At 39.0% G+C, this 12,906-nt stretch overlaps 1 protein-coding gene across 2 annotated transcripts in view; it reads right to left on the bottom strand.

The window, feature by feature from the left end:
• Rsf1 (remodeling and spacing factor 1) overlaps nt 1-12,906 on the bottom strand; it is a 128,035-nt gene that overhangs the window by 74,699 nt on the left and 40,430 nt on the right. The window lies entirely within an intron of this gene.

Raw genomic sequence — 12,906 nt, 5'->3', positions numbered from 1 at the left:
TGTTACTCTTATCAATCATCAAGAGTTACTGATTTCTACCTTCCAAATAGTTTGAACACCTAAACCTTAATTTTGGCCTCCTCTTTGCTCAGTTAGAGCATTTTTTCTCAACTGGCATTTTTTCACAACACGTTTCTTCAAAATGTGTTGCAGTAAGGCTGGGCTATTGGCAATTTCCTAGCAAATTCACCACTCTATAGGTCTTTAGCTATCTCATGGAGACACTAACAAGAGAGGATGAGTAGTCGCCAGTGCTAACTAATTTTGACAGTGGAGTCGTCTGGTTTAGTATGGAAGATTTAGATTGGTAATGTCCGCAATTAACAAAGAAAAAGAGCTAGTAGGTCCTGGACACTTTCTCTGGATCGAGTAGAATTTTCTATGCACATAAAGCAAAAATAATCAGCATTTCAAAGTAGAGACAACTCTTTAAAAAGCATTAAACATTGTCTACTACATACAGAATGAACATGAAATACAACAAAAAATCTGACAATATTTCCAATAATGAAGTTAAACTTAAGTCCACGAAGAAACATCTTCTGAGGAAAAGATAGATGTCAAGGAGACAGTGATACTTGAAACGGGATGAATGAGTCTGTCAAGAAAACAAGTTAGGGGCTGGGAAGGTGGCTCAGTGGTAGAGTGCTTTGCCTTTGCCCTGGGTTCGATTCCTCAGCACCACATTGGCAAAAAGAAAAAAAGCCCGAAGTGGCACTGTGGCTCAAGTGGTAGAGCTCTACCCTTGAGCTGAAGAGCTGAGGGACAGCACCCAGGCCCAGAGTTCAGGACCACGACTGGACCCCCACCAACAAAAAAAAGAAAAAAAAGAAAACAAGTTCGTGAGAAGACACAGTATGTGAAAGAACTAGGAAAGATGAAAAAGACGGTAAGCTCTGTACCATCTGTGTAGAATAAGTAGATCTGTAGGTGACAGGGAAATGCTTTTAAGTCTGAAGGTGCTATAGTGACTTTTTATTTTTCTTTTTAGTTTAAAGGAACACTTTCATAGCAGGAGATAACTCCAAGGTGAAAAGCTAGAAGACCAATTAGAAGGTAAAGGATCAAGCAAGAGAGGATAATAGCCTAAGTTAGACAGTGGTAACTCTGAAGAGAAACAATTAAGAAGGAAAAAAAACTTAACTACTGTGTATGCATGCACCCAAGTGTGTGTATATCTGATGTACTTAGAACTTAGTAATACCACGGTCAAAGAGGTAGATGCAGTCAGTACCACTTTCCAAAGCTCATGAATCAGCAGACAACATAAGAGATAAGAAAATAGATAAAAGCAGCTCCAGTTGCTGCTTCTTGCTGTGCTTTCTAGCAATCCAGCTGCCTAACATTATGTTTTTTATTTTGGCTTTAATTTTGAAAATAAGCTCAGAAAAATCAACAGTTTATGTGCTGTCTCAACCAGTTATCAGTAAATTTTATCAGTGGAGGGCCAACAGTAAGCATTTTAGACTTTAAGAGCCATGTATTCTGTTAAAGAGCCATGTATTCTGTTAAAAGCAGTCACAGATCACCTAAAAACCAATTTGGTTGTGTTTCAATATAATTTTATTTACAAAAACAGACAGTTAGTTAATTTGGATGAAGTTTGCCAGTTCCTGTTCTAGACTATTAATAACGCTTTTAATAATATAGAGATAAGAGGGGCTTAGAAAAAAAAAATACAGTCTCAGAAAAGTAAAACTTGTACCAAGGACTTCTAAATTTCTTTTTATTTTTGGTCCGGTCGTGGGGCCTGAACTCTGAGCCTCGGCACTGTCCTCAGCTCTTCAGCTCAAGGCTAGCGCTCTACTACTTGAGCCACAGTACCACTTCCAGTTTTTTCTTTTTTGCTTATGTGATGCTGAAGAATCAAACCCAGGGCTTCATGCATGCAAGGCAAGCACTCTACCACGAAGCCACCTTCCCAGCCCTTCAAAATATTAGAAAAGCCATGACTAACAACTTTATAAAAACAAAGCTTATTATCATGTTTATTAGCTATAACCAAGGTTCATACTACATCAAATATCACATAAAGTGACCACTCAGATTATTCAGAAAATAATATACAGTATGTGAGTAATAATTAAAAAAAACTTTTTAAAACAACTTAGGGATTTTTCTTTTATTGCAAAAAAGAAAACATCATTTTTTCAAGTTATACCATTAAAGATATGGATTGGCTTTGTGTATTTAACAAAGTTATTTAAATACAATCATTAATTCATTTAACAATTACTAAGTACACATGTTAAGCAGTGTTCCAGACACACTGGAGGTCAGCAAACTTTCTGAGTAAAGGGCCAGGTAGTAAATAATGTTGGGCTTTGAGATCTGAAAGGCTTTCACATGCCTTAACAATTAGCCACCATATAAACCTCAATAGTTTCTTCAATACTACACTACCTACAATAACTTTTCAGTCGGTTTTGTTCAGACAATTTGGAAATGTATTTCCTATTTAATTGAATTCTACTAACCCTTCAAGAAAAATGGCAGGCACTTAGCTTTATAGATGAAGCAACTCAGATTCAGATAAGTAAGGTCAGCTTTGCTGATATCAACTGTGCTAAGGTGTCAAGAATGAAGCCTAGATTTTCCAACACTCCATCTCTCCATTAACCACAAAATACATATTTGATTTGGTAAAACAAATTAGGTTTAGAGTTAATAATTATAACCACTAATTTAGGAATTTTAAAACTATGGTCACAGTTTTTATAGAAAAAGAATATGCTTTTCATTAAAAAAAGGAAAAATTTTGTAAGTAATTTTTGGAAACTTTCAGCCTTTGCTTTTCTCATTGCATTATAAATCTTCTATTAAAATAAGAAATCTATTTATTTTCTATTTCTACATACCAAATTGCCATAAACACAGCTTCTGAAAAACAATACCCTAGTCGGGTACCTGTGGCTCACACCTGTAGTCCTAACTACTCAGGAGACTGAGCTGAGGATCACTGTTCAAAGCCAACCTGGACAAGAAAGTCCATGAGACTTTTATCTCCAATAAACCATTAGAAAACCAGAAGTGGCGCTGTGGCTCAAGTGGTACAGCACTTGCTCTTGAGAAGAGCACAGGGACAGTGCCTAAGCCCAGAGTTCAAGTTCTACAATCAACAAAAAAGAAACAAAACAAAACACCCTTGTCAAGCACTGATGGCTCACACTTGTAATCCTAGCTACTCAGGAGGCAGAGATCTAAGGATTGTGGTTCAAAGCCAGCCTGGGGAAGGAAAGTCCAGGAAACTCTTATCTCTAATATAAACTACTCAGAAAAATACCAGAAGTGGCACTGTGGCTCAAGTGATAGAGCCTTAGCCTTGATTAAAAGAAGCTCAGAGACAGTATCCAGGCCTTGAGGTCAAGCCTCAGGACTGGCACAAAAATTAACTAAAGAAAATACCCTTTAAGATAGGCATCATGGTACAATACCAGCTACTCTTGGAATTCAAGCCAGCCTGTCTATAAAACCGATGAGAATCTCATAAGAAAGACAACAACAAAAACCCCAATTCATCACAATCATAGTGATTCTGTGGGTACTGCAGGTATTGCAAGGCTCAGCTGGGCTCTACCCTACTTCCCCACAAAATTAACATCAAATTGTGTTCCTTTTTGGAAGCTCTCAGAAAAACAAAGCAATGGGTTGAGGTTTGGCTCAGCTGTGGATCTCCTGCCAAGAAAGCACAAGGCTCCAAGTTCAAACCCCAGTACCACGAAAAACAAACAAAAAATGACTTCCAAAATCATTTAGATTATTTGCAAAATCCATTTCCTAACAATAGGACCATGTAACATATTCATCAGTGTTACATCAGAAAGCAGAGGCCAGAATGTTGAAATTTCAGACAATACAACCTGTAATGGCTGTTTTGAATGCCTTCTATAAAAGCCAATGAGCAACTACTACTATTCTTTTATCCTGAACACTTTCTAGACCTTACCACTTTGGACCACTTGTATCTTTCACATTATTACCTAAGCATTATTTTTTAGAAAGAAAGAGACCAATTCTTACTTTTTTCTATTAGTCATAATCTTTACCACGAATAGGGAAAAGGATACAGAAAATTTAAGGGTATTTTGCACACTCACAAACTACTTTATTCTTGCTACCACACTGCAACATTTACATTCTGCCTGGCATTATATTTATATGTGCACCTATTTTCTTTCTTTATTAGGTCTAGACTGAAGAACATCAATGTCTTATATACATCCCTGAGTCCCTATAGTAGCTACCTTCCTGATTCCCTTATAGAAGTTTTGCAAAAAATGTTTGTTGAATAGGTAGATAAAACACTGCTAGTTTTAACAGCTCGTTGGCTGACAGCATATATAGATGGATGATGTGGTTGAAGAAGTTATTTAGTACATATTCCAGCTTCTGACTATTCTGGTTTTGTCTTTTGGAATAAAATGTTACTGTAAAGTCCAGTGAAACACGAAACACCAAGGAAGCTGAGATCCCATAACTGAGGAAGAATTTAACACGTTTAGTAAAAAAAAAAGTGCAGTTAATGACATGGATGGCACAATCTCAAGCAAAGGCTACTGTGATAGTGCTAGTGGGGTATAAACCAGATGAGAAGGTGTCAGTACAAAGTGAAACCACAAACTGAGCACATGTGGACATTTTTTGAGAAACATGGCTATAATATGCAGTAAAAATTATACATTTTAAAAGAAATTGTATTGGGGCTGGGAAGGTGGGTCAGTGGTAGAGTGCTTGCCTTGCATTCATGAGGCCCTGGGTTCAATTCCTCAGCACCACATAAGCAGAAAAAGCCCGAGGTGGCACTGTGGCTCAAGTGGTAGAGTGCTAGCCTTGAGCTGAAGAACTGAGGCCCAAGTTCAAGGGCACCTAGGCCCAAGTTCCAGCCCCACAATTGAGACAGACAGACAGACAGACAGACAGACAGACAGACAGACAGACAGACAGACACAATTATACTTTTTTTTCTTTTTGAGACAGAGTTTTGCTATGTAATCTAGGCTAGCCTCGAACTCTTTTTTTTTTTTTTGTCAGTCGTGGGGCTTGAACTCTGGGCCTGGGCGCTGTCCCTCAGCTCTTCAGCTCAAGGCGAGCGCTCTACCACTTGAGCTACAGCGCCACTTCCGGTTTTCTGGTGGTTTATTGGAGATAGGAGTCTCACGGTCTCTCCTGCCCGGGCTGGCTTTGAACCGCGATTCTCAGATCTCAGCCTCCTGAGTAGCTAGGATTACAGGCGTGAGTCACCAGCACCTAGCTCTAGCCTCGAACTCTTGATCCTCCTGAACTCTAAAATTGCAGGAGTGGGGCTGGGAAGGTCGCTCAGTGGTAGAAAGCTTGCCTTGCATGCATGAAGCCCTGGGTTCGATTCCTCAGCACCACATAAGCAAAAAGAAAAAAGCCAGAAGTGGTGCTGTGGCTCAAGTGGTAGAGTGCTAGCCTTGAGCTGAAGAGCTGAGGGACAGCGCCCAGGCCCAGAGTTCAGGCCCTATAACTGGACCCAAAATAAATAAATAAATAAATACTACAAAATAAAAAAAAATAATAAAATTGCAGGAGTATGGGACACTTTGCCCAGCTGGCACTGCTATTTTTAAACAAAATGTTAGTCAAAAGTTTCCCAATGCACATTCTATAAGATGTAACAGACCTAAAAGACAAGGATAGAAACTGATGATATTACCACAACAACCATGATAGATGGAATTTCATATTATGCTAGAGTCAAAGTTATCTCAACAACTAGGAAAGAAAAAAAAGAGTGTATTCTATCTAACATTTTTATTTAGGAGCTGACACAAAAAAGCTAGCCAATGACAAATAAATACAGTTTCCCTTCTTAAGAGAGTTTGAACATAAATTCAAAATGAAATAGAACTATTTACTTGAGAAATTCAAGCAAATTACTGGTAAAATTGGCAATTTATATTCCTAAAAATTTAAATTTTCAGAATATGTTTGTAACTACCTAATAATTACTAAAACTAAACAGAATAAAAACTTCCTTCTTTCTTAACTTTTTGTCTTGTCACTACTCAACCAGACTAGCCTTGATCTTGAGATATTCCTAGGTCTTCCAACAAAGGAGCTGAGATTATAAGGATGTACCACAATGCCCAGCTTAATCTGGGCTCTCTAAGTTGTACAGACTGATCTCCAACCCCTGGACTCAAGCAATGCTTTTATCCAATCTCCAAACTAGCAAGAGACTATAGGTATTCCTAATATTCTTTGATATTGTAATTGGGAAGAAACAAATGCAAAACTTACTTAATCAGGATCAAAATTTAATTAGTAAGAAAGTTAAAATCCCAACTTAACTTGCTAATATACCTCAGGCTAACCTTGAAGTCCTGAGACTGCTGCCTTAGTGTACTGAGTACTGGTGCACGCAACCCGCATTTGGCAAACTCCTATTTTTTAACCCAATACTTGTTTTGTTTCATATCTAATGTTTTGAGGCAGGATATAAATACATGGCCTAGGCTGGCCTCAAACTCTTGATCTTTATGCTTTTGCCACTTGAGTGGAAGATTATATGAGTGGGTTACCATACCCAGCTTTTAATTCAATATTTGTTAGCATTCTCTTTTTTACAAAAGTGGGGACTGAACCCAAGGCTTTGTATATGCTAGGAAAGCAGTATGTCACTTAAGTCACAGCTCTATCCCTTGCTGTGTCTTTGACTGATTGTTGATTCAAATGATTACTTAGATGATTTGGTAGTACTAGAGTTTGAACCCTGGGCCCAGGGCTCAAGTTTGCTAAGCAAGTGTTCTACCACTTAAGCCATGTCCTCAGCCATATATTTTGTTTTGAGATAGGGTCTCATTAATTTTTCCTATCAAACTTGAGATATTTATCTAGCTGGGGTTGCAGGTGTGCAACAGCATGCCCAGCTAACAATTCTGATATTTAACCTAGAGATCATTATAGACTCTACAGTAATTTACTGAACCATACTATACTATAATAAACTGAACTATTCAGCAACTTACTGAACCATACTATACTATCAACATTTTAATGTCCCCAATGAACCCTAATGCCAATGATAATACCTGAAGTATTCAATTGATTCAGATACAATAAATGTAAATTACTAAGAGATTAAGCAAAATCTAGAATCCAAGGAAAGACACTTGACCAGGGCAAGTATCCATTTCACAAATAAACAGGGTTTTCTTTTTTTCTTTTTAAGTTGAATGCAACTTTAAGAAATTCTTACATTGAAGGAATCATGCAATTATGAAAGCAGTAATTTTCAATCTCTTCTTTCCTTTTGTTAATCCTTTTCGTTTAATTAAATCTTCATGTGTAGTTAGGAACTGAAATATATGTCCTCAAAACTTAAATGTTGAAGTTTTAACCCTGAATTTGGCTGTAATTAGAGACAGGGTCTCTGAGAAGTTAACAAAGGTTAAACGGGGCCTTAATCCAGTAGAACAGATGACTTTACATGAAGATAGAGATCTGCTGGGCACCAGTGGCCCTTGCCTGTTAATCCTAGCTACTCAGGAAGCTAGGATTTGAGAACTGCAGTTCGAAGCCAGCTGAGGCAGGAAAGTCCCTGAGACTCTTTATCTCCAATTAAGCCTCCGTTAAGCCAGGGCCATCGCTATGGCTCAAGTGGCAGAGCACTAGCCTTGAGCACAAAAGCTCAGGGATAGTACCCAGGCCTTGAGTTTAAGCCCCAGGACTATGCGCCTGTGAGTATGCATGCATGCATGCACGCACGCACGCATGCATGCGCGCGCGCACACACACATGCACACACACACACACGCGTGCACACACACACACACACACACACACACACACACACAGATCAGAGATAGATATCTCCCATTTGCATGAAGAGGAAATGCCACATGAAGACACACCAAGAAGGCACCTGTCTACAAGCTAAAGAAAGAGCCCACCCAAGACCAAATTCTCCAGAATTATAATCTTATGCTTTTAGGCTCTAAACCTCAGAGAATATAAATTTGTGTTGTTTAAGCTATGGGCTGGGATATTTTGTTATAGAAGCTCTAGAAGATTAATAATGCAGTGTTCCCAAAGGAATTCTAGAGAAACTCCTATAATGCTATCTACTCAGGGAGCTAAGATCTGAGGATCATGCTTCAAAGCCAGCCCAGGTAGAAATGTCTGTGAGAATGTCAGAAAACCAGAAGCGAGGGCTGGGAAGGTGGCTCAGTGGTAGAGCGCTTGCCTTGCATGCTTGAGGCTCTGGGTTCGATTCCTCAGCACCACATAAGCAAAATGAAAAAAGCCAGAAGTGGCGCTGTGGCTCAAGTGGTAGAGTGTGCTAGCCTTGAGCTGAAGAGCTGAGGGACAGTGCCCAGGCCCAGAGTTCAGGCCCCACAACCGGACCCCCCAAAAAAAAAAAAAAAAAAAAGAAAAGAAAAGAAAAGAAAACCAGAAGCGAAGCTGTGACTCAAAGTGACAGAGCACTAGCCTTGAACAAAAGAGATCAGGTGCAGTATCTAGGCTCTGAGTTCAAGCCCCAGGACCGACCCATCCCCTTGCTCCCTCCCAAATTTTATATACTGCAAACCAGCACAATCTAATTTTTATTTTATGATCACTTGTAAAAGATTGCCTGATACAATGATTCCTTTTTGAAATTTATTTTAATTAAGTACTTACACAAAGGGGTTTCAATTCCATAATTCAGGTTATGGGCACAGTGTATCTTTATCCATGTCATCCTTTTTACCATTCTCCCCTATCATTATTAACTGAATATATTAATTCTTAAACCAAGCTAAACATGGGCTGGGAAGGTGGCTCAGTGGTAAGAGTGCTTGCCTAGCACGCAAGAGGCCCTGGGTTCGATTCCTCAGCACCACATAAGCAGAAAAAGCTGGAAGTGGCGCTGTGGCTCAAGTGGTAAAGTGCTAGCCTTGAGCTGAAGAGCTGAGGGACAGCGCCCAGACACTGGATTCAAGTCCCCCACAAGTAACCAAAAAAAAAAAAAAGCAAGCCAAACATAAAACTTTCTGTATATTTGTTCCATAATCAAAAGGCATGATTCTGTATGTTAAGACTAAATTTTAAGTTAATTTATTCCAAGTATGATCAAATGTCTAATGAGTATTCATAATGACCAGCAAGACAGAAATTTATCATATAGTTGAGAAAACTGCTTAGAAGTGCTTAATGAATGAAAAGATAACACATTAATAGAGTATGTGCTTTCTGAATGCTGATCCTCAGCACTGAAAAAATTTTGCCTAAAAACAAGTGAAAAGCTGGGCACTGGGGGCTCACACTCATAATCCTAGCTACTTAGGAGGCTTAGATCTGAGGATCCTGGATCAAAGTCAGCTCAGGCAGGAAAGTCCCTGAGACTCTTATCTCCAATTAATTACTAAAAAGCTGGAAGTGAAGCTGGTACAGCACTAGCCTTGAGCACAGAAGCTCAGGGACAGTGCTCAGGCAGAAGAAGAAGGAAAAGGACAAGGAGAACAGAGAATATACAGGCTCACAGGTGTAATCCTAGCTATTTGAGGCTGAGCTCTGATGTGAGGATTAGGTTTCAAAGCCAGTCCAGGTTTACAAATTGGAGAGGTTTTAAATAAAATCTCCAATTAACTAACAAAAAGCTGGAAATGGGAGATATGGCTCAAGTAGCAAAGTGCCAGCCTAGAGACAAAAAAGCTAAGCAAGAGGGCAAGACACCCTTAGTTCAAAAAAAAATCTAAACAAAAGCAAGAAGCTCTAAGTGTAAGATCCCATACCATCAGGGAGCCGATGGCTCATGCCTGTCATCCTAGCTACTCAAGAGGCTGAGATCTTAGGATGGCAGTTCAAAGACAGCCCAGGAGGAAAGTCCAGGAGATTCTTATTTCCATTTAACCACCAGAAAACTGGAAGTGGTACTGTGGCTCAAGAGGTAGAGTACTCACCTTGACCTGAAGAGCTCAGGAACATCACCTAGGCACAGAGTTCAAGCCCCATAACCAATTAAAAAAGAAAAAGAAAGAAAGAAAGAAAGAAAGAAAGAAAGAAAGAAAGAAAGAAAAGAAAAGAAAAGATCTACTACTAGAACCGAAAGAAAGAAAAAAGTGTACTATGTTCACTAGCATGACTAAAATCTCAAGTATATGCCAAAAAAATAAAAAAGCCAGCACAGTGGTTCATTTCTGTAATCCCCGCTACTTAAGAGATAAGAGATCGGAAAGACTCAAGTGTGAGAACGGCATGGGCAAGAATTTAATATAATCTGATCTCTGCAATCTTAGTGTGGTGGCCTGCAAATGGATGGGAGGTGTAACTGAGGCCCTTAGTTCAGGCCTGCCCTGGCAGAACAGAACAAAACAAAACAAAGGCTAGATGCTACCTGAAGCATGAGGCCTTCAGCTCAAACCCAGTACTGCCCTCCATGCAAAACTGAAAAAGACTAATGAAACAGAAAAACATTTAATTAGGTGAGATAGAAATATAGACATTATTCCTTTTCTTTATTTTTGATGCAAGTTCTTAATATGTAGCCCAGGCTGGCCTGAAATTCACTAGTAGCATGGGCTGTTGGCATTCTGATTCCCATCACTGACTGACTTTGAACTCATGGCCTTCCTTTCATTGTCCTCCAAGTGTTTGGATTACAGGCCATAACCAGGTCATTACGGGCCATTTCCAGGGGGAAATAGGAAGGGATGGGAAGGGGAAACAAAGGAGGAGGCAACAATGCTTGATAAGAAATGTACTTATTACCTTGTCCATGTAATTGTAACGCCTCTGTATGGCATTTTCACAATAATAAAAATAACTAAATAAATAAACTGTTTCAGAATTAAGGGAAAAAATTTATATATTTTTTAATTTAAAAAAAAGAGGCTGAAGGAAACATTTCTCAACTTCATTCCCTTAGTACTGAGATATAATCATTGTAGCCTCTATAAACTATCTTATAGCCCTCACAGACAAATCATGAACTTATCTCCAATTAACCAGCAAAAAAAGCAGGAAATGGAATTGTGGCTCCAATAGTAGAATATCAGCCACGAGCAGAACAAAACCAATGGAGCACAGCTATGATTTCAAGCCCCAGAACACACACAACAGACAGCTAGTAGTTCATTAGATATAGACAGACAGACACTCAGACATTATTTAAAATGTTATAGGTTAGTAATAAAAGCTAAAATATCTAAGAACTTACTAGTAGAAAACCCTGAGTAGCTAGGCACAGGTAGCTCACACCTATAATCCTAGCTACTCAGGAGGCTGAGATCTGAGAATCAGGTTTGAAGCAACCTCAGGAAAGTCTTTAACATTCTTATCTCCAATTTAGTACCAAAAGCCAGAAGTGGAGATCTGGCTCAAGTGGAGATCTGGATCACTAACCTTGAGCAAAAATGCTTAGGGACAGCACTTAGGACAAGTTCAACCCCAAGAACTGCACCAAAAACAAAACAAAACAAAACAAAAAAACTCAAAATACTGAATACCAAAAATTGTCATCTGATAAAAATATGAACTTAATCTTTTTCAACATTTACAATGAGTATATAACATTTATTTTTGTATGTCATTTTTTAAGGTATAGCCTTTGATGGCAAAATATTGAAAACTATATTCCTTCCTAATCTCATAGAATTTGCAATTTTTGTATACAGGAGTGTGTAAGGTAAGGGGAAGATATAGAAAAATAAAAGAAAAATTATAAAACAATGTATATTATCTGATATTGCTGCTGTTACTAAAGGCACTTCCAGGAAACGCATTGTATATATTCATCTAGTAACAGAATTAGCAAAGATTTATTGAATGACAGCTATGTATGAGGCCCTTGGCTTAGGTCCTAAAAATGTTATGGAGACTGACAAAAATCCCATCACAGAGCTTTGATTCTTAAAAAGGAAACACAAACTATGCACTAGTGGCTGGCACCTATAACCCTAGCTACCCAGGAGGCTGGGATCTGAGGATTGTGGTTTAAAGCCAACCCAGACAGGAAAGTCTATGAGACTCTTTACTGCCAGTTAATCAGGAAAAGCTGCAAGTGGAGCTGTGGCTCAAGTGGGAAGCTGCTAGCTTTGACCAGAAAAGCTTAAGGACAGCACCCAGGCCCTGAGTTCAAGGCCAGGACCTTCATTTTAAAAGTAAACACAATTTCAGCCTAGACTCAGTGGTTCACACTTGTAATCTTAGCTACTCAGGAGACTGAGTTCTGAGCATCATAGTTCAAAGCCAGCCTAGGCAGAAAAGTCCGTAAGACTCTCCTCTCTAACCACCAAAAAGCTGGGAATGGAGTTAGACCTCAAGAGGCAGAGCTCTAGTGGTGAGCAGAAATGCTCAGGGAGGACTGGTAATGTGGCTTAGTGGTAGAGTGCTTGCCTAGCATGCATGAAGCCCTAGGTTCGATTCCTTGGTACCACATAAACAGAAAAAACCAGAAGAGGTGCTGTGGCTCAAGTAGTAGAGTGCTAGCTGTGAGCAAAAAGAAGCTCAGGAACAGCACTCAGCACCCGCATTGAAGACCCAGGATGACGACATGTATGTGCACATACACACACATACATACACACACACAAAGTAAACACAATTTTAGAGAATAAAATAATACTAGGGAGGAAATAAAAGTGAGGAAAAACTATAGGAAAAGAACTACTTTAACTTTATTCTTGTACAAAGAACCAAGGAACCAGCGACAGTAATTTGGTATGGTAGAATATGGTACACACTGATGAGGATGACTTCAGAAACACACCATCAAATATTTTTAAAATTTTATGAAGATGTCAAAGTAATTCAATAAGGGTAAAGAATTGTCTCGTCAACAAATGGTACTAGAACAACTGGATATCCCTATGTCAAGAATATAATTTGAGAGGCTGGGAAGGTGGCTCAGTGGTAGAGCACTTGCCTTGCATGCTTGAGGCTCTGGGTTTGATTCCTCAG

Source organism: Dipodomys merriami, unplaced genomic scaffold, assembly GCF_024711535.1.
Source record: "Dipodomys merriami isolate MVZ:Mamm:240054 unplaced genomic scaffold, mDipMer1.0.p SCAF_25, whole genome shotgun sequence".
Lineage (NCBI taxonomy): Eukaryota > Metazoa > Chordata > Mammalia > Rodentia > Heteromyidae > Dipodomys > Dipodomys merriami.
Note: the sequence above shows the minus strand (reverse complement) of the source record. Positions and strands in the feature narration are given on the sequence as shown.